The following is a 23,168-nucleotide window of genomic DNA, read 5'->3' on the forward strand; positions in this document are numbered from 1 at the left end:
ATTTTTTTATAGATATATATATGTAATACTTTTTATAGATATAATTATAAATATAGTTTAAAAGTCCACACCGTAATATTTTGATAATTCATCAAAATTAAGCCAAGGAGATTATATCACTTTTTTCTATTTATTTCATTATTTTAATACTAGATATGTGGTTTTATGATTTTTTGAATATAGTCAGACTGTACTCTCTAAAAGTGAATCAGTGTATTATCACTGAAAAACAGTAAATAGTCACTAATTACAGCAGTTATAAGTACAGCACTGTAAATCAGTGATATTTTATTGAAAGAATCAGTTAATAATTTTGACTGTTTCAATCAGTAATATTTCTCAATATCAGTAATATTTCTTTCGTTATTATCAGTAATATTAAACTACAATTCATCTCTCTATCTATTTCATATAAAATTAAAAATTTTATTTATATTTACTAAATATTTATTATATTAAAAATTTTATTTTATTTATATTACATGCATATTGAACTTGCTACTTTAAGTAGATAACGAACGAATAATTCTTATTAAGTCGCCAGACATTTATTTGTCCGACTCATAAGATCGATTTAATATCTGAAATTAAATCGAAGTAATATTTTTAATTTTATCTGTCACTCTTTGCAAACTTTATATAATTCTTATGACTAAAACTAAATACGAGAGAGATAGCGATCGTAGCGGTAAACGAACGAACTAGCGATTACTGATTTTACAGTGAAATTTACTGGTTTTACAGTGAATTTTATTTTAACTGACCATAATCAGTGAGATATAAGATAAAATAGCAAAAAAATAAGCATTTCCACTGAAAATCAGTAAAATACTCATTGATTCTCAGTGAAATCTTATTTTACTGTTTAAATCAGTGATATTTTCACTGATTCACTTTTAGAGAGTATATTCGAAAAACCTGAAAATTGTTCTGTCCGCTATATTGAAATGATCCGATGCGGATACGAATAAAATTGACTAAAAAATATTTCACTATGATGAGCGAATACTTTGAGGCTGGCAAATTACGAAAGCGGTTAAAGCATGGTCCTTTTCAAGGCGACGTCGCTATCATATTGCGCGGCAGTGTGACCAAATGTAATATCACGGTCTTCCACGAGAGCCAAGACTCAACGTCATGCCTATCCGCTTTGGAAATCTCGTACCAAACAGTTTTTCTACCACGTTACAATGAGTTTATCGCCGCGAACACGCTCGAACGATCCGTGGTCGCGCTTTTTGACCCTTTCACGTTTAATGAGTTGCACATTTTACCTCATAAAAACAATAAATTGATCAATATTTTCCAATGATGAAATTAATGATAATTTTAAACTTATAATATTATCTATAATATTGTAAAATAATTTAAACAAAATTTAAAAAGACGTGTATTGTATCATTCATAAAAAATATCTAGTTACATTGCATTTGTGTACTTTTACAATAACAATATATAAATAATTATATTTTTAATAAAAAATTGTAAGTAACTTTGTAAAATTTTTAATGTGATTTGCTAATAATAATACTAAACTTTTTGCGCTTCTACACCGGCGTTTGGTTCTTAGCCTTTGTAATTTCAATTGATTTATATTTTTAATAATTTATTATTAAATTAATATTTTATTAAATTAATAAAATTAATATTAATATTTATTATTATTAATATTTATATTTTTAATAATTTATTATTAATATATATACAGGTATTAATATTTTTAATATTTTTAACAGTTAATTAATTTAAACAAGCGTGAAAAACGAATCAAGACAATACTCTCTATTTATAACTCTCTCTTTTGAATTACTATTATATTTTTTATTGTCTAATATATATTAATATATAATATCTAATATATCTTCTAAAATTATTGAAAATCTGAAAAATTAGAAATAAGACTTATAATCAAAGTGTAAATTTATCTCATTGAAATTTGAATCATTTTTGAAAAGAAAATTTAAAATTTATTAAATAATATATATATACAATTATTTAATAAATTTTACATTTTCTTAAATATATAATTGTTAATTGCAAATTACATATTTTTTCTTCGAAACAACTATGTGTTTTCTTTACACCAATTGATTCCTCTCATTATTTTGTACATAAAAGTATTAAGGTAAGATAATCGAAAAATAAATATTTTACAAGATATTTTACGGTTTATGTAAAATTAAGAAATGATTTCAAGCCTTATAACTCAAAAAGTACTTGAGGGAAAAATATTTTATTATAGTGTTTTGGAAAGCTCTCGACGTGAGCTACCAGAAAATTCAATAAAAAATAGGTAGTTCCATTAAAAAAATTGAAGGTGACCTTCACGTGACCTTCAAACGACCTTTCAAGGTCAAATCAATGACACCATCTTATGGTTCCCTTCAAGCCATATAACTTTTGTCTGAAACATTTCTTTCTAAAGTGCATAGTTTATGAAATATTCGACCGTTCCGGGATTTTTGGGACACCCTGTATATATAATTTTAAATTTTCTGATATATATATATATATATATATATATATATATACATTATTACATTTATATATAAAATTATATGTGAATTAAATGAATTTTTTTATGTATATTTTTTTTTATTGATTTTTTTACTTTTAATTTCATGAAAAAAGAGGTCATCGTTATGTTTTTAATATAATTACGTATAATATTCATGTATATGTTCACATATTGTATAATATCTTTGTAAAAAATCAAAAGTAATAGAAATAATAGAAAACGTGTGGAATTGTCCGATGTATACATAATACAGTCGTCTTATTATAAGAATAAAAACAAGACTCTCTGTCGTCATTATTATTGCATGAAGCATAGTCGGGATAAATATTATCAAATATAATTACTTCACACGATTATTACGTTATATCTTCTTTAATCAAAACGAAAAAACTAAGTTTTATTCTTTAATACACGTTAGATTCGCGATATACGCATAATATACGCAATAATATAATCTATTGAAATTAATGTATGTACAAGAAGGAAACAGAAAGAAAAAAAAGAGAGAAAGAAAATACGTATTCATTATTATCATAAGTATATATTTCATGATAGAATGGAATTCGTCAATGCAGCGTTCGACGCTCAGCTGTTTACATGCGGTGACCTTGTTATCATTCGTACGGCGTAGTTCGTAGGTAGCGGATTGTAGCTCTGCTCCTCTAAACGCGATCGTGGCAATTATGTATCGAAATATGCTAAACGCGGACATTCTGTATGATTATTATAACTAGCGATTAACGACTCGTGTTAATGAATATGACGATCATTAATAACAGCCTCGAATATGACAGTCATTAATAACAGAAGCTACTTGTGAAGCAGACATTTTACATGAGTTATATTTATCCAGAGTAGAAAAAATACATCGATTTCGCGAGATTATTTATGTATATGTTTAGATTGTATCGTGCATAGAGAATATTACGTCTTTTCGGAGTTTTAAATAACTATTAATTATCCTGTCTAGCCTGTCTAGTATCGCGCGGTATTAGAGTGAAGTTGCCGATGTTTCAAATTTTTCGGTCGTTATCGAAACGCCGCGAGGCAGATCGATTCCGGTTCGGACAGCATCACGACGTATCATGGACGCATCTGTTTAATTAGTAAGCGTAATCGTTTGTAATCTTCACATTGTAATATTTACCAATCGCGTATCATACATTCAACGCTTGTATTCGTAATCGTAATTGGTTGAAACGCATATTTCGCAAGACTCGTTCAATCAAAATCTGTCGCATGAACAATCAACATAACCTCAATTTTTAGAATGTTGCAACTCGTGGATATCCATCTTTATAGTTTTAACTTGCATATTTACATCATTCATGTGTTTCACCACTCATTACAAAGCAAGATAATAAGATTGTTCTAAAATATGTATCTTATTTGTTTACAGGTAGCATTGCTATGACAAGCTGCGTGCGAGTGGCTACGTGATTCTCGAGTGTCGAACGTATCGTTGCTTTGTGCGATTATAGTTTTCGCGTCGTTTTGCGATGTATATTAAATACACATCGGGAATGCCGTCAAGTGTCGCGCAATCGTAATTAATCATGTTTTCGCGAGTGCCGTGAGTGCTACGGAGGAGCAGTAATGCACGAGCAAGAGAGAAGGAGGAGGAGGAGGAGGAGGAAGAAACCTGGGGAAACATCGGGCGACAACGGAGCAACCATGGGGTATGTGTGAATACAATTATAACTTATTTATAACTAATTTATTATTCCCTATTTGTAAGCTTACTCGCTTAATTTATTTTACAAAATATTTTCCGCAGAATTTCTTTTACAAAATATTGTTTATTATTATCTATATAAGATATCTTAGAAACTTTACTTTAAAATTCTTCCTTTTAAAAATATTTATAATAAAATATATAATAATTGATAATAATTAATATTTTCATATACAGGGTGGACCATTTTAACCTTTAATGGAGAATAACTCGAAAACCAAGCCCGGGAGAGAAAAATGTTTCAGACAAAAGTTGTTTGGTTTCGAGGGGGCCATAAGATGGTATCATTGGTTTGACCTTGAAGAGTTATTTGAAGGTCACATGAAGGTCACCTTCAATTTCTTAAATGGAACCTACTATTTGTCATTGCATATTCTTGTAGCTTATCTCGAGAGCTTTCCAAAACCTCTCAATTTCTTAATTTTACATAAACCGTAAAATATCTTGTAAAATATTCATTTTTCGATTATCTTACCTTAATACTTTTACGTACAAAATAATGAGAGGAATCAATTGGTGTAAAGAAAACACATAGTTGTTTTTAAGAAAAAATATGGAATTGTTAATTGCAAATTACATATTTTTTCTTCAAAACAACTATGTGTTTTCTTTACACCAGTTGATTCCTCTCATTATTTTGTACGTAAAAGTATTAAGGTAAGATAATCGAAAAATGAATATTTTACAAGATATTTTACGGTTTATGTAAAATTAAGAAATTATTTCAAGCCTCATAACTCAAAAAGTACTTAACGAAAAGGTACTTAATTATAGTGTTTTGGAAAGCTCTCGAGATAAGCTACAAGAATATGTAATGACAAATAGTAGGTTCCATTTAAGAAATTGAAGGTGACCTTCATGTGACCTTCAAATAACTCTTCAAGCTCAAACCAATGATACCATCTTATGGCCTCCTCGAAACCAAACAACTTTTGTCTGAAATATTTTTCTCTCCCGGGCTTGGTTTTCGAGTTATTCTCCATTAAAGGTTAAAATGGTCCACCCTGTATAATAAAATATATGGTAATTTGTAATAATTCATATTTTTATTATATATAATAAAATATATAATTTATGTAATTGATATTTTTATATACAATAACATATACAATATTTGATATTTTTTCATAAATAAATATGGAAAAATTATATTACATGGTGGAAAATGTTTTAATTGTCTCTTCTTCTTTTAATGAAGCGTAAATTCATTTGCTTGATAAAAAGTCTCGTGATGTTTATGAATTATCGGATCAATCGGTGGTTGCCTATTGATGTTTCTTCGAGTATCGAGAACAAGCGAGTAGGTCATTCGTTACTGCCTCTGCCGATCGTTTTACAAGACTTTTACGATAGCCACACGCGCGTGGCGCACAAGCCACGCTTCCGTGCGATCACGATTCTCAGTGTGTTTCTCTTTCGCGGTTTCCGCCATCGGTAGCGATTTAAGAGGGCTACCGCGCGGTAGAGCACTGGCTGCTTTGCGGTTACGGCTGACTTCATTCTCGCGGTGCGTAAACGACCGCACGAAGAACGTAGAGTGCGACCGATGTTTGCGGTGTATCCTATCGCCACTAGGGATGTTCCAAAGTATCAAGTTTCTATTTTTATTCGACGAAAGAGTGTGCTTCTATCAATCGATACTATGTCCAAAAATAGAGCGTCGTAAAAATAATTTAGATAAAAAGAATTTTTAGAAACTTTTAATGTGTAAACATCAAAGGTAATAAATAATTAGAATAAAATTAAATAATTAAAGATAAAATTAATTGATCAAAAAATATAACTAAAAAAGATTTTTGGAAAATTTTAACTTGAAAATACATTCAAAAATTGTTAATTTTTAGAAACTTTTATAACAAATATTCGTACCTTTATAAATATACATTGACTTATTCGATTATTATATTTTTATATTATGAATGGAGAGAAAGCACAATTGTTGGAAAATGATACAATGCATTTCTTTTTTCAAAATGATTATACGTAATACATAATAATCGTGCGAGAGCGCATTCCGCTTGACGACTTTGTGTCCTCCTTAAAATACCATAACACTGGCATATGGATATTCTCGCGCGAATAGAAGGGAGAAACAAAGGATGTAGGGAACGGAAGTAGAGAAGTTCCGAGGGCTGGCGAGAGGGTGAGGATTATGGCGAGATCGACGAAACGTGTATAGAGAAGTGGAATCTCCGAGGTAGATCGTTCCTTCTTTCCGCTTCGATCTTACGAGCTGTTCGTGGAACGGCTAATTAATGACGCGCCGGTCTGTAGTTTACAGGGGTGTGAAGATTAATTTGTTATGGTCGGTGCTTCCTTCGTATATATATGAAACAGTTGATTCTCTGATTGATCTCGGTCATAATGTTGTAGCTGGATAGATATTAGGATCGGTGATCCATTTGTGACCTGTGATGTATTATAATACGTAGTTATAAATTTTTATAGTCTTTTGATATATTTGATATTGAGATATATCTATCATTAGTAGTTATTTTCGAAAATTGTATTTAAATCTAAAATATATTAAAGTATATAGCATGAATTTTTAACCAAAGGACGCAAATAAAAAATTTATTTGAATGTGATAATTATTTTAAATATTCATGATTGAGCTTTATTTAGACATTTTCCTATACAGGGTGTCCGATTCGTGAGGGACCAAACGAAAAGTGATGATAGATTGGGTCAAACTAAGAAGAAAAGTCCTCTACCATTTTGCAAAATTCGCAATAATTATTAAGTAATAAGAAAAAATGTCACATGAAGGTTACCTTTAATTTTTTAAATGGAACCCCCTATTTTTTATTATGTATTCTTATAGCTTATCTCGAGAGCTTTCCAAAACACTATAATAAAGTATTTCTTCATTGAGTACTTTTCGAGTCATGAGGCTTGAAATAATTTCTTAATTTTACATAAACCATAAAATATCTAGTAAAATATTCATTTTTCGATTATCTTACCTTAATACTACAATTAACAATTACATATTTTTTCTTAAAAACAACTATGTTTTTTTTTAACACCAATTGATTCCTCTCATTATTTTGCATATAAAAGTATTAAGGTAAGATAATCGAAAAATGAATATTTTACTAGATATTTTATGGTTTATGTAAAATTAAGAAATTATTTCAAGCCTCATAACTCGAAAAGTACTCAATGAAGAAATACTTTATTATAGTGTTTTGGAAATCTCTCGAGATAAGCTATAAGAATACATAATATAAAATAGGGGGTTCCATTTAAAAAATTAACCTTCATGTGACATTTTTGCTTATTACTTAATAATTATTGCGAATTTTGCAAAATGGTAGAGGACTTTTCTTCTTAGTTTGACCCAATCTATCATCACTTTTCGTTTGGTCCTTCACAAATCGGACACCCTGTATACATGTATGATACATATATATATATACATAATTTGAATATTTTCTATTTTCAAATTAATGTATTGTACTACAATTCCGCCGTTACACGGATCGGTGAGTGAGAAATTGTTTAAAAATAGATACATTTATGAATATTAAATTCGTTGAAATTTCGGCGCTTTAATGCGACTGGAAACTAAATCCCAAGTGGTCGAAGTATCGTGCGATCTGATCCTTTGCATGTATGTGCAAAGCCTGAGATGTTTAGAGCGTATAATAGGGTGAATAACGTCGAAACTGAGGTGCGTTACGGGATAACCCTCGAGAGCAGACTGAAAGGCTAGCAAAAACGAAGCAGCCCGGAGATAGGTAGGGCCCTTGTCCGCGTGTGTGATTAGAAAGGGATTCCTGGCTCGCTCGGTTTCTTGGCGCATTCTTACGCAGCCGTAGCGATAATCGATTGGCCACGAGCCGTCATGGAGGCGAAGGGAATCGATGACCTTCGGGCAGCAGAATCCGCGGTCGCTTCTTTTCCACGTTTAGGATCGTATCCCGTTGCCTACGTTTTCCGTGCGCTATTAATTCGTCGATGGCGTGACCGCTTCGCCGATGTAAACTCATTTATACCTTGTAGTTTAACGGAAATATCGATGGATCGCTGATTCTAGCTAGTTATAATAATTTAGACATATTATAATAACTTATGCTGTAATATAATATTTATCCAACATCATCTTATCTGATCAGGTTTCCCCTAACTCTCTCTTGAATTCGAATGCACTAACCCGAGTTAATTAAATACGCATAATGTTTGAAAATTACGGATGAATACAAATAAATTTAAAATCTTTTAAATAAGGAGAAAAATAATTTCCATATTTCTTTCCATAATTCTTTAATATACTTAATTAGAAAACTCGTCTGACAAGACAAAGAAATTTTCGAAAAAATACATATGCGTATTATATGCCCGTCTTGAAGAGTTAAAGGTTGAGTGGAAACGGTTCTGGACGCGACGTTAAGTTGCCTTCGGACGGTCGGTGAACCAGAATGAGTCTAACGTGGTCGCGCTCCGAGGGGGATCGTGTACCTGGTGACGACCGAATGTCACCGGTGACATGACAAAGAGGAGGTGGGAGACGAACGGTATCGCGACGTGCCGCGCAGTGATTATTTCTCATTTTGCTTCGCAGCGTGCGGTCCCTGTAGATCGCGCGATCTTACGCTACGATCGTATACGAAGAGCCGGCCGGCGCCGCTAATGATCGTAATGGGCACGTTGCGTTGTACGTAGACGAGACGAAGGGGCCGTTTCTTGGTCGGGGCTCGCTCGTAGCAGCCGAGAATGGACCAAGGTAATGGCGAGATATTAATAGTGGTGTATCTTGAGGCTGACCGCCATCGCGATTTTGCAGCGTCGATAGCGCGCGAAAGAATCGCGCCTAATACTCCAAGATTGCCGTTTCTTCGATAGTCGCGAACCCTAAACGCCGAGGTCGCCAGATCGTCGTCGTCCAACAATCCCAGCGAGCTTTTTGCGCACGTGTAGTTTTACGTGCGTTTCCTCTCGAAGCTCACCTAATCTTGGTTCTCTCTCTCTTCTCTCGATCTAATAGGAATTAGAATATATTTCTTAAGTTCCCTTCCCCCCCTCAAATTTTTAAATATAAATTAATACCTTTAAACATTCGCTAATTTATGTTGACATATTTCTTATTTTAGAAATTGGAATTCTTGTATCTTCAATAATATGTTGAAGAAGAAAGATACTTCATTTTCATCTTATAATATAACGATGAAATATATACTGTATATTTAAGAAGGGGGAGGGGAAGAGAGGGAGAGAGACATGAATGATGTTTAATATTGGATATTCGCGATAATATGAGGATAAGCGAACATATCGATATAAAGAATTGAAGAACATAACTCATGACATTGGCAACAACAGCGATTCCCTGACTACATCGTAGATCTATCATGGAGATATTTAAAATTAGCAATGATAAATTGCCGTTATGTATCGAGAAAAAAATGGCATGCGATTGAAAAGACGAGGTTTCGAAAGCGGAAACGTATGATTAATTGTCAAATAATTTAACACGTCGATTGAGAAATCGCGCAAGATAATTTCGATAGTCCATTTATATTTTTCATTCTCGCAATACGTATGATAAGATACTCGCGCGAGAAGCAAAGAAATCGCGAATTTGAAAGAGCGTATTTTTCTGCGCCAATATCTTCGGGGAAAAATGTAAAAGGCGACATGTATATTATCGATTATTTCGTCCAAGACAATGATGTTTAACGGCTCGTCGATTCCACGGAAACGTCGGCGCGGCAGGTAATAAATTTTAACGCGTGTAATGCGGGAATTAATGCGGAATTGTTTCCGCGTATCGGCGGAGAGACGTAGAGTCGCGATTCGCGTACGATAAACTCGCGTTTTAAGTGCGCGTTTAACGGCCGAAGTTACGACGCCGCGAATTGTTGGATCGAATTAAATTAATTCGTACGATATCGTGCCGTCATTCGAAACGCGCGAATTGGTGAGCTCTTCTTTGTGCCGTCCTCGTCGATCGAAATTCCATTGGCGATAATTTTGCGCTCCCGTTCTCTTCTGCCAATTAAACTTTCGTCGCCTTTATAAGTGGTCACTCTTTACCGCGGTACAATTAATCGTTTTTCTCTATACGTATTATTATATTTATTAAATATCGTTAATTCGCCCGACAATCTCCACCTGATAACGTCGTCGAAAATTGCCAGCTTATTTACGCGAGAAATTCTGCACAATAAGATATGAATTAATTAAAACGTCAGGCGATATTTTATTTAAATGGACGATCATGGGCGATATTTTATTTACAAAGAATTATTATTAAGAAATATCCAGTCTCATTATTCATTATCAAGCATTACGACATCTGAATATAAAAAGAGAACGAATTAATTAAATTATTAACGATCTTTTTGAAAAATAAAGAACGATTATTATTACGCACACATTATTATATATCGATTATTCGTTTTTTTTTTTTTTTTCAGATTGATCGCTTCTTGCGCTCTTTATCTTATCTATAACACTGAATTTTATTTTTGTCATTCTTCTCTGTCTTATGACAAATATCTCAACTATAACGCGCTCGACGTGCAGCGACCCGTTGTTATCCGCCTCTTATCCGTGGTTGCGGATGCGGCCGATAAATAACACGGTCCGCTCCTTTTTTTACACGAATTCTCTCACGATTCCGCGGCTGCTCGCTAGGAGCATTATACATTAAACAACATCACGTATCTCGGTTACTTCATCGCACGTGTCTCCTTCTCCACTCTCGAAACTGCCCCGTGTAAATCATACGCGCGACAACGCGGCTGCGAGCGAGCGAAACGCGTACATAAGGCCCCGCGAGCCGGGTCTTAATTAGACGATGAAACGACGATACGCGCCTCGGTGCTGGAATCGCCTCTAATTCGTCCGTGTAACTTCATTATTTCGAACGACCGTGATCTCTCGGAAAAATCGTCAGCGGAATCGCTTAAAACATAGCACTCGGAAAGAGAAAGAGAATAGTCGTTAAGATTAGAAAATTTACACTATAAATTTTGTGTCTGTGAAGCTGGGACGACAATCTACGAATTTCAAAAAAATACTAAGAGTTCTGATAGCACTTTTCATAGTTCTACAGTTCCTGATAAAAATTAAAAAGAGTTCCGCATTCCTTATATTAAAAAATCGAAATTGAAAAAATGTGCCAACTTCGCGAATCTAGCACGACACTCTTCCCTCTAAAGTATTAAAATGCGTTGAAAATTATTATTTCTGACAACAGTTCTCGATAGTTCTGCTATAGTTCAGCCTATATATGCAATTTTAGATCGATATTTCAAAAATTAATAATTTTTTATGAATTTTTAATGTCCTCGACCAGCACACTTAGTGAAAATGCGTCGTGCTGATGATTTTCCATAGTTTTAACGGCAGTTCTGGACAGTTCTATAAAAGTTCTATCCTTTAGAAACATTTTTACGCAGAGTTCCGTCCGTTTACCATTTTAGATCGATATTCCAAAAATTAATAATATAATTTATTAATTATATTATATTATATAATTATATATATTAATTTTTGGAACATCGATCTGAAATTGCATATATAGGCTGAACTATAGCAGAACTATCGAGAACTGTTGTCAGAAATAATAATTTTCAATGCATTTTAATACTTTAGAGGGAGAGTGTCGTGCTAGGTAATTGTAAAAAATTGTTTAAAAAATGGTAAACGGACGGAACTCTGCGTAAAAATGTTTCTAAAGAATAACTCGACTCAAATTAATTGTATTAATTCCGTAATAAATGTGTCCATCCACTATTGGTCTTATTACACATGTAGGTGGTGACTTTTTGGATGATTTTTACAATTAAATCGAAATTGGCACGTAAGAGCCACATCGCGGTAGTTGGAGCGCAGGGAAGAAACAACACTTTCTTCTTTTTTATTATTGGTTTATTTCAAAATTAAATATACAATAATAAAAAGCAAACATTTCGGATCATCTTTTGATCCTTCCTCAGCGCGATGTTAACAATATATTACGAATCATGACGCATTACATTATAAAAGTTTGTTTCTCCACGCGCAGGTGACGGAGATCTAGCAAGTGCGCTGCTTCCAACAGTCCACCAAATATATTATAATTTTGCTGTGCAAAGTCGCAGCAGATCTAACAAATCGAGTAAAAATAAATATCGAGATATTACACGTGAATTCGTTTTTTTATTTAAATTAATAGTTTGAAGCATGACTCACCAGATTCCGCGCTTTTTATATTAATAACCGATTCGATGATGGAATGTTATTAATTTAAAAAGCGCGGAATCTGGTGAGTCATGCTTCAAACTATTAATTTAAATAAAAAAACGAATTCACGTGTAATATCTCGATATTTATTTTTACTCGATTTGTTAGATCTGCTGCGACTTTGCACAGCAAAATTATAATATATTTGATGAACTGTTGGAAGCAGCGCGCTTGTTAGATCTCTGCGGAATGCAATTTAGCGTCACCTGCACGTCGAGAAATAAGCTTTTATAATGTAATGCGTCATAATTCGTAATATATTGTTAACATCGCGCTGAGGAAGGATCAAAAGATGATCCGAAACGTTCGCCTTTTATTATTGAAATTTTAATTTTGAAATAAATCAATAATATAAAAGAAGAAAGTGTTGCTTCTTCCCTACGCTTCAACTACCGCGCTGTGGCTCTTACGTGTCAATTTTGATTTAATTTTTAATTATTTGAGCCAAAACCCAAATTATTAAATATATCATTTATGAACGATCTTGATAAATTGATGCATTTGACGTTTGAATTCTTGTCGAATGCATGGTAGACCGGCCAATTAAGAATTCGCCGCGTTTAAAACCGACGATGATACCGGTCAACAGGTGTTTTTAGCCTTAGCAAGCGACTCGAAATCACCAGCTTCATAGGCATCCCATAAAACACTCGGGATCCTGATATCCCGTGCGGCGAGCGTTTATGAGCATGCAAAATCAGTTCCCTGGCGCATGGCGATACGCCGTTAATCCGTGAGTGTCATAGAACAGCCGTTTGCTTTCAATCGAATTAATTTGCATCCTGTAATATTTATATGTACATGTACTTTTTTTAATCAATTTTTTTTATTTGACCGTCGCTTAAAATATATATAATTATATTTGTGCAATAATTTACTTCACTATCTTTTCTGTTTTTCATGAAAGTAAAACTTGCATTTCTCAACAGATACTTATATATTATTGAAGATCAAAAATAAAAATAGAATTGAAATTATTATAGAAATGAAATTATTATAAAATAAAAAATACGCATTATACAAGCAATCGGCATGTTAAGCGAGAAAATCTATCTTTGAGATTTTAAGTTGATTTTCGATAAAAAAATATTTTTTATATTAAGCACTGTTTAAATGTCGGTAGTCATTTTTATTTCATCAGATATACAGGGTGAGTCTGATAAAACGTCCACCGTGTTTTTCTCGAAAACGGTAAGAGATAGGTAGAAGACATCCATTATGAAAATTATAGGATAAGTAGGGGCACATACTTTGATGTCCTTGAATAACCTTGAATGTCCGTTTTTCACATCAAGAATTTAAAAAAATTTTTTTTTAAATGGAAAGAGGTACTTTGTAGTCACTCTATCGATAGTACTCAATGAGCTTAATAACTTGTGCTAGTTAATAACTATGTGCCCCTACTTATCCTACAATTTTCATAATGGATGTCTTCTACCTATCTCTTACCGTTTTCGAGAAAAACACGGTGGACGTTTTATCAGACTCGCCCTGTATAATGCAATAATATAATGCAATTTCCGAGAACTGCAAATAAAGAAACGGAAATGTCGCGTAAAGATCACCTGGCCTCGCGATCTCAACGCGATCCTGAAAAACCACCCGGTAAACTAAAGGAGGATATCGCGTCCCTCGGGAACCGGAAAAGTCTGCTCGTGAGAAAACATGGTTCGACGAACCGTTACGCCATCGAATCTTCGTGTTGAGCCTCGTAAATAGCTGCTTGGGACACGTTCTCGCGATTCGTCACGTCTTGGACTTCCGTGAAACGGAAGATTGTGTCGGAAATCGGGCCCCTGAGACTGATTAGCGTGTGAACGATCGGCTGTCCGTTTACTAACGCGAAATGTTCACCGACCGTGCAATTTCTGTTCAGGCTGTAAGTTTCTAAAAAAAGTAAAAGGTATATTGATGCACTTTTTTGTCATTGATGTCAAATAGAAGTCAAAATCTTTTTTTTCCAAAAAAATGTATTTATTTATATAATTATATGCACTTATAAAATCAATAATAGATGTTTTTCTAAATTTTTAAATATTTTTTTATTGTGTACTTGAAACTATAAATTTATATAAAAAGTTTTTCCTAGTTTTTACGCATTTTCTTGTGGTTCTATGATTGCATTTTTTCTCAAGAAAGGAATATATTAATTCTCAAATGCATGTCTAATAAGATTTGCAAAAATTACAGTATTAAAAAAAAAGAATTTTGAAAAATTTAAATCAAATATTACCTAAATTTATATAATAAATCCAAAAATATAAAATAGATAGTGCTTAATATCATCGAACATATTTATTGTTTTAAAATTCTCGAATCGATCTTCGCAAGTATTCGCAGTCAGAGAATCATATAGGGGGATAACATCACAAATACATTCACGAGGGGGATAATACGTGTGTTCCCAAAACCAGGAGACACGTCGGAGCGGCGTCAGTGTCGAATTCGTAATTGGAATGTCGCGAGGGAGCGCGTGGTTCATTCGGGACGGGGGTTGCAACCGGAGAGACCTCGAACTGGGGGGAATCCTCGAGCAAAGTAAGGGACCGAAAGAAATGTGGTCGGCATGCGAGATATTTGTGTGTGTCTCCCCTGATGTAACGTCGATATATACCGAGAAAGGGGGAGAGAAAAGGGGTGAGGGGAGGGGAACTAGCGAGGCGACAGTGGTGCCCGTCGGCGACTCGTTTACATATTGGTAAGCTCTGCGGGCTTTCGGATCCGTAAAGCGATAGATGCGATGCGGCGATACCGCGGCGCCGGAGCTCGGGTATTCCCTCCTAACTTCCTCGGTGGCGAGGAAGAAGAGTAGAATACGATGAGGGGAGAGGGCAGGGAGAGAGCAAAGAACTACGTGAGGTGGTGTCGAGGATGGCAGGGGCAGATCTCGGACGAACGGTGCGAAGATCGGACCATTGTTTGCCTTCTGACAGCGATAAGTTCACAATAAAGTTACATTCGCTTCCAAGTAAGTTCCTGTTCTCTTCTTCCTTTGCGGTTCCGCCACTTCCTCCCCTACCCCGTCCTTTCCCTCGAGCCGTCCCCGCTCATCTCTCTTAGCGGGGAGCTTCCTCTCCTCTGCGGACACATGGGGGCTTCTTCGGAGGAATCGTGTGGTATACTCGCTAGCGATAACCATAACTCACTATACACCCGCGCCATCGTGTCCTCCCTCCTCTCTCCCCGTTATTCTCTGCCCTCTTTGCGTTGTTCCTCGCGTTTTGCACTTCTTGTCCTCGTACAGATTCGCTGTATTCTCTATCTCACTTTCTTCGTCTTTGCTCTTTGCTTTTTTGCCGTCTCCTTCCCCTTTTCTCCTTCGATTGTTCTGTCGCATCCGCCATGGCTATTCCGCAATTGTTTTCGACCTTTCTTGCTCTTGTTGCGGTTGCAGCGGAGAATTTCGCGTGCCTTCCGTTACCGCGGAATTTCTTCTCTCTTGTTCTCTCCCTCTTTCCTCTTTTCGTTCTTCATCTCTTTCTGCTTGTTGTCCGGCACTTCGGTTGGCATCTATTTCTCGGTCCATCGTACCTTCTTTCCCGGACTTCCTTCTCTCCTTTCGTTTTCTTTGCACTTTCTTTTATTCTTGAAATGCATGTCGGAATTTATGAAACAAAATTGATGATTACGACGTCGAAATATCCAGCGACTACTTACCATACCGTTTATATATATTCTTTCCTGTTTCATCTCTTACCGATCCGACTGCGTAACATATTCTTTAACGATTTCTTCGTTTTTACATTGCTTCTCAGATATTTTGGCCATCGTATATAACGAATATGACTATAAGTACCGTTCTTTTTGTACGGGCTCCCTTTCTCCGGCTGCTTCATTCCGCACGCTGAATACGATACGCGGACGATGGCCGCGGTTCCCCGTCGAGATAATCGTCTTTAATGCTTGTCATTTGTCACACTTTGCGTTTTGCGGCTGTAATGATGTGTGATTGAGAACATTTTATCGAGACTTTTCAAACTATCGATTCAATAAGAAATTTGTTAATTAAATTTTTCTTTTACATATAAGTTGCATATATCGTTTTCAATATTGGGATTATTTAAAGATAATTTAAAAGGAGATATTTTAAAAAGTAAATCCCTGAATATTATACTTATAAATAAAAAATGCTTGAAAATATTATTAATATATAATTTAAATTATATGCATTTTTGAAGCATTGCCAAGCATTTTTTATTTATAAGTATAATATTCAGGGATTTACTTTTTGAAATATCTCCTTCTAAAATTTTAGAAATAGAAATAAAATAAAAAAGTAAAATGATTTTATGTAATAAATAAAATAATAATTTTTTTAAATATTTAATGCCCTTTTTTAAATCTAAAATAATGCGGAAATTCAGAGCGTACTAAATTTGCAATAGATTGCAGATCCAATAAACTTTCGAAAACTCGATCTCATTTTATCCGCGGATAGACAGTAGTACGATGTTACTGATTGCAAATCATGTTATACGTGCAATTGTGTACCGGCACTTCGTGTATTGAAAGCGAGTGAGCGAATATTACTTTGGTACGCTTCCTCTTGCCATTTCTCTCTTATCTTATAAAGTATCGGAAATGTTTGGACTGAAAGGTACTAATTGAGATGAGATTAAAGTTACGAAAAGTAGAATTAAGAAATTTATATATTTTTTGATAAAAAATATTTCATTTTCTATAAAAATACATACTGATATATCTCATTAAGTACAAAAGATCGCACATTATATAACCCATTGCCATTGAGAAAATTACGTTAAATCAATTCGTGTGTATCCTTTAATTTTATTTATTTTATTAAGAAGTTTATTTTTTAATTATTTCCTTTTATTTAATTTTTTATGAATTTTAATCATTTTGATCTTTTTGGAAATATTTATTTATTTAAATCCTTTGGATTTCATTAATCATTAATATTCCATAAGATGATGCATTTTTGCGACATGATCTTAAAAGTCAAGATCTTACAGAACTTTTTTTTTTTTAAATGATTAAAAGAAATATTAAGAGAGAGAAGCTAAAGTGGGACTTTGGGTGATACGCAAGATGCACCGCGATAGTTGACGCTTAACGCGTAATACACGGATAGCTAATATCGCTCCATTAGGTCCAATTAAACAGACAGTTAAATACACATTCCGAGCATAGTAGCACGCGCTTATGCTCGGTGATAGGAGCTGCTGCCATTTGGATACAGTTACCAGAAGATATCGGTAATCTAAACATATTAAAACTAATTCATTGCATAACATTATATTCCTAGATATTTTTTATACTTTTTTCTGTATTTTATTGTATATATTAATTGATAATGAATACTCATTTCTAATATAGTTAGAAATTATGTAGAATGAATTAATAGCATAGAGAGATTTTTTATGCTTACAAAACTAAATATATCAGTATACGTAATTTTTTTTTAAATGTATTTTTATTTATTGTTATTTTTACTCTTACGATATTTTAATAAAAAAGAATTAAATTGTCTGACAAGCATAATTTTTAAAAAGAGCTACAGCATCATCATAAAAATCGATTTATAGAAAGATCGTTAAGTATACCGTACGATTCCTCCGAGGACCGAAAGCTCGCTGTCCCGGTGAATTATTACTGTAGATAAGTATATCATTGGTCAGATAAGGGCTGCAACGGGGAAGAAAACTGAGCCGCTAAACGCACCATCGAACCGAGAATGGTCTGATAACCGTTATTATTACTTATCGTCTTTCGAATAACGCGATTCTCATTCTTCGAGCATCTCGAACAGTTTCGAAGATTGATTGTGAAAAAATGGACATGTTTTGAATAAAAAAATATTAATTAATAATTAAAACATATTGGAACTCTAAACGCAATTTTGGAAAATTACAAATATTTTGTTTAAGATAAAGTACATTTTTTTAATACAATATATTCTAGGCTGGGGATGTTTTTTTAGTATTTATTATTCTTGTTATGAATCTCTAAAAATTAATTGTCATTTTAGTTAATGAACACTCTTGAGAAAGGATGATCACGAGAGCTCCGAGTTGACAGATCGTATTCTTAATAATGTTTTTTTTTGCGTGCGTTTCGCGCGTGCGGACTTACCAATTTTTGTACATAAAATATATTTTTAGCCGGCTCGTGGCAATTCCACGATCCCCGATAAAGACGTCGCGCGTGGAAGCCGTCGTCGGCAAGAGAAAGAAAGAGAAAAAAAAAGAGATAGTTTGGTGGCACTTTGGTAGTGTATTCGAAGAAACGCGGGGCCATTCGTGGGAATAATATAAGACGGGCTCGCATCTGCGCGAGTTATGACGTAGCGAGCTATTAAGTGGCCGTGTTTATTTTTAGAGGGAACCGAGAGCGCCTTAGAGAGCGCAAAGTGGAACTTCTAATTGTTCTCGTTAGCGCTCAGCTCGCATCTGTCTGAACCCGTGAACCCAGGACGACGGACGACGACGGGCGACGAAGAATGCACGGGGCCCTCGCGCGAGACGGGAGGGGTCCGCGAGGGTAAGAGGGACGATGACGTCAGGACTGACCGGTGGTCGCACTGAACGGACGATCTTGGCCGAATAAAAAAGGAGGATCATAATAAAACGAAGAGCCACATCGAGAAGCGGGGCGGAGCGGGTTACGAGAACGAAAAACGCATTCCGGGCCGCGTTTCGCGGACTGCGGGCGAAAACAGATGCCCTAGCGGGATTAGCATAAACGAGGCTAAAGCCGAAAGTTAATGTCGCGCGTAACGATCTGTCCCGGATTGTGGGTATGCCGTGTGACGTCGTATTGCCCTCGCGCTTTATTGTTATTCATTGGGATCCCGGGGCTCGACGAGCTATGGAAATTAATTCCACGTTTATACACGCTGGTTATTCTCCGTTTCTCTGTCGTCCTCTTTTCGTCCCTCATCGCGCGATGCGTGCCACTCTCGTCGTATCGTTCATAATCATTTCAGGAAGGATGTAAACAAATCGGTTACTCGTAAGAAACATTTGTACACTGTGTGTTTTTTGATGAAACTTTGTGCATACATGAAGCAAAAACAGTTACATATATTTTATTTAGATAAGGATGTAAAAGAGTCACTTTTAATAGTTTTTTTTATAAATTATTATATTTAAACAGAGAAATATATAAGTTTAATAATTAAAAAGAAGATATTTCTGAAAGCAAAGTGTTTAATGTTTTAAAATAAATTTTTATTTGAAGTCGATGACCCAAAAATCAAAATAAAATTGAATGTCCAGTGGCTACTTGTGAAATAGAAATTTATATGACAGCTGTCAGTTTAATAGGAAGATGGGAAATTGCGGAAATTAAAATCTGTATATATTTACATATACAACAGCGACGGGTGAATAGGATGGAAGGTTGTTTTAGATTAAAGTAAAAATGCAATTATTGTTTTAAATACATGGCTATATAAAAGAATTTTTTCTTTTAGCGTCGAAGGATATCGTCATAAAATACGATACGTAAAAGAAAATTGATCAAGTAACTAACCAACTAAATGATAATTATTCAGATGTGAATATTGAAATTAATTTATCCGCATAATATATTCAAAATTCATTATATTTAATGGGTAAATATCCGAAGAAATTCTTAAAATAAAAAATAATTGTCCGTATAATTATTCATACCGAATGGTGATAGTAAATTATTCGAATAATGGAAATTCTGATATTAAAATGAAACTGAGAATAAACTTCTCTCGCGATATGTAAACGATAACGATTTCGCGCGGTGGTAGATGCTTTACGCGGGTGCGAAATACGACCAGGGGGAATACGGCAATCCCTTTAACGAAAAGCTCGGCTGACACGTTGCTGCTGCGACGAGGCAGCGACATAATATGAATAAACTCCGGCACTTTTCGCATACATGTGGTCGGAGAAGGGAGAAAAAAAAAAACGGATTTTCTATTTACGATGACCATTTGGATTTCGTATGCCGGCCGGGCTGAGGGGCGACTCGTCGTCGGTGATTTTGCCAGCTTTATAGTAAATTTCCCCGCATAAAGGCGGCGTGGCACCCCTCGGCTTTATGCCATTATTACGTATGCAAGTGTGACTGGAGAGTTCTACCCCAGTAGAGAATGGAACGGAACGGTGTGTTCCGTTGTGCCGAATCTTTTCCGGGTCACAATTGACCGCTATGCGGAGACAAACCGGTGGCCGATGAACATTATTAGGTATATACGGGATTACTATTTTTTTATAAGTAATGCGAAAAAAGAACTTGCTATGTGCGTCAGGTATATTTCACCTGATGCACAGTTGCGAGAGAAAGCAAACTGATAATTTTAAAATTTATGACAGAATCTCTCTCTCTTTCTCCCTTTTTTCATATAATACGCGCATGTAATATATTAATGGCAAAATATATTAAACAAATTTTATGAAAAAATTATTTTAATAAAATTTTCTCAGAACTGCATTTTTAATGATGCTTCAATTTCCATTGGAATTTTTTTAGCATTCTTTGATCCCGTGGAAAATTTTATATTATATATATTTATATAATTTTATAATATAGATAAACATATTAATTACAAATGCAACATATTAAAATGCAGCTATGTATGTTTTACTTTTTTAAAAATATCTTTGTTGTCTTTGAAATATACACAGATGAAATTACAAAGATTTTCCATATTCAACTCTGATATCTATTTTCGTTCTTTATATATTGTGAAATTTTTATTATATTTTATATATACAATATTGATGTGCATTATTATATATTTCATGTTATTCTGGAAGGTATATCTAGAATACGTAACAAATGTATTTAAATTTTGCTCACTCTTCTTATTATATTTAGATAAATAATTGCATTTTTTAAATACAACAAAAATTTCTAGTAAAATTATTAGACATTTTTGTATTAAAATCTTTATTTACTTGCAAAAATTTAACGACGAGTTTATTTAATTAATTGCAAAAGTTGTGATATAACTTTGAAACGTTGCGAAAAGGCGATCGATTAATAGCCACGGTTGGTTTCGCCCGGCTCTAATTTCTTTTGCTCCATTGAATATTCTACACGAGGAGCACTTTGTACCGAGGATACCGCGCGCCCTTCGTAGGGCCCATCCGACGAGTGACCTGACCTTGTCGCAGGGTCCCGAGGAGCTTGTCATTGTGTTTTGGGCGTGCTGTAATCCGCGTTGACGCGTTCAACCGAGCGTTTATCGAACCGCGAAGGAAAGGAGAGAGAAAGAGAGCAAAAGAGAGAGAATCGGCAAGTTTCGCACGGCCGTTGCAAGTATTCATAAGTTGGGAACGCTTACATAACGAAATATGCTAAGTTAGAGAATAGTTTGTCGGTAAATGAAATATCCATGCGTCAGATTATTGCGTGTATCGTTACTTGTTCGTTAAAGCAAACTAACATACTTAAATAAATAAAACTTGTCATTTACTTGGAACCTTTTTTCTTGAAAAATTAAGGGGAGGAATAGAAGAATACAAGATGTATTATGAGATTTATTATTTTTTTTTTAATTTGAAAAGTTCAAAATACCCTAATTGCGCGTATAAAAACAATAGGTACTTCAGTAATTTCAATTCGATTGAATCTATAGAATCGATCGTTTGAAAATTCACCGGAAACCGGCAGTATTAATGTAAACGCATTCTAATAGAAAAATTAAATAAAACTGAGACCGGCGGCGTTGATGCTATCGTAAATGCCGGCGCGTAAGTGGATGAGCCGGACGACGTTTAACAAGTAGTCACGACCTTTGAAAAAAAAACCTGCCGAGGTAGGGGAGATTTTCATCTACGTCGCGGGCGGATGACGGCAGGTGATAAAGCTTCGACTTTACGATAGTAGTCTCGAAGACGAGAAGAGGAAAGGAGGGAGGGAACAGCCCTTTCGCTCGCGTTCTATACAGATCGTTCTACTCGTCCCGAGTAGCGCGCGCGCGCGCGATTTATATCTTAGAAGTCAAACGCGAGAGAGGGAGACTGAAGTTGCACACATCCTACGTGTGCCAAAAATTATATTATACGAAAACATTTTAGTGGTATCGAATTTTGAATAATTATAATCTTATAATGATAGCGCGCACACATGGTGAGATGTACTCTCTAAAAGTGAATCAGTGTATTATCACTGAAAAACAGTAAATAGTCGCTTATTACAGCAGTTATAAGTACAGCACTGTAAATCAGTAATATTTTATTGAAAGAATCAGTTAATAATTTTGACTGTTTCAATCAGTAATATTTCTCAATATTAGTAATATTTCTTTCGTTATTGTCAGTAATATTAAACTACAATTCATCTCTCTATCTGTTTCATATAAATTTAAAAATTTTATTTATATTTACTAAATATTTATTATATTAAAAAATTTTATTTTATTTATATTACATGCATATTGAACTTGTTATTTTAAATAGATAACGAACGAATAATTTTCATTAAGTCACCAGACATTTATTTGTCCGACTTATAAAGATCGATTTAATATCTGAAGCCTCTCTATTGAGATTGTATCAAAAATTAAATCGAAGTAATACTTCTAATTTTAAATGTCGCTCTTTGCAAACTTTATATAATTCTTATGACTAAAATTAAATACGAGAGAGATAGCGATCGTAGCGGTAAACGAACGAACTAGCGATTACTGGTTTTACAGTAAAATTTACTGGGTTTACAGTGAATTTTATTTTAACT

General features: G+C 34.3%; 1 protein-coding gene across 5 annotated transcripts in view; it reads left to right on the forward strand.

The window, feature by feature from the left end:
- Svp (COUP transcription factor 2) overlaps nucleotides 1-23,168 on the forward strand; it is a 315,105-nt gene that overhangs the window by 84,265 nt on the left and 207,672 nt on the right. For 4 of the 5 annotated variants that reach the window (XM_083106213.1, XM_083106143.1, XM_083106065.1 and 1 more), the window contains one exon: nucleotides 3,918-4,197. The gene's annotated coding sequence lies outside the window, so the exon portion shown is untranslated. Of the gene's footprint in view, nucleotides 1-3,564; nucleotides 3,625-3,917; nucleotides 4,198-23,168 lie in introns of those variants that run through there. The other variant, XM_083106362.1, reaches the window with a different exon arrangement.

Source organism: Camponotus vicinus, unplaced genomic scaffold, assembly GCF_025532165.1.
Source record: "Camponotus vicinus isolate PSW18456_S1 unplaced genomic scaffold, iyCamVici1.0 SCAF_1, whole genome shotgun sequence".
In the NCBI taxonomy this organism is placed as follows: domain Eukaryota; kingdom Metazoa; phylum Arthropoda; class Insecta; order Hymenoptera; family Formicidae; genus Camponotus; species Camponotus vicinus.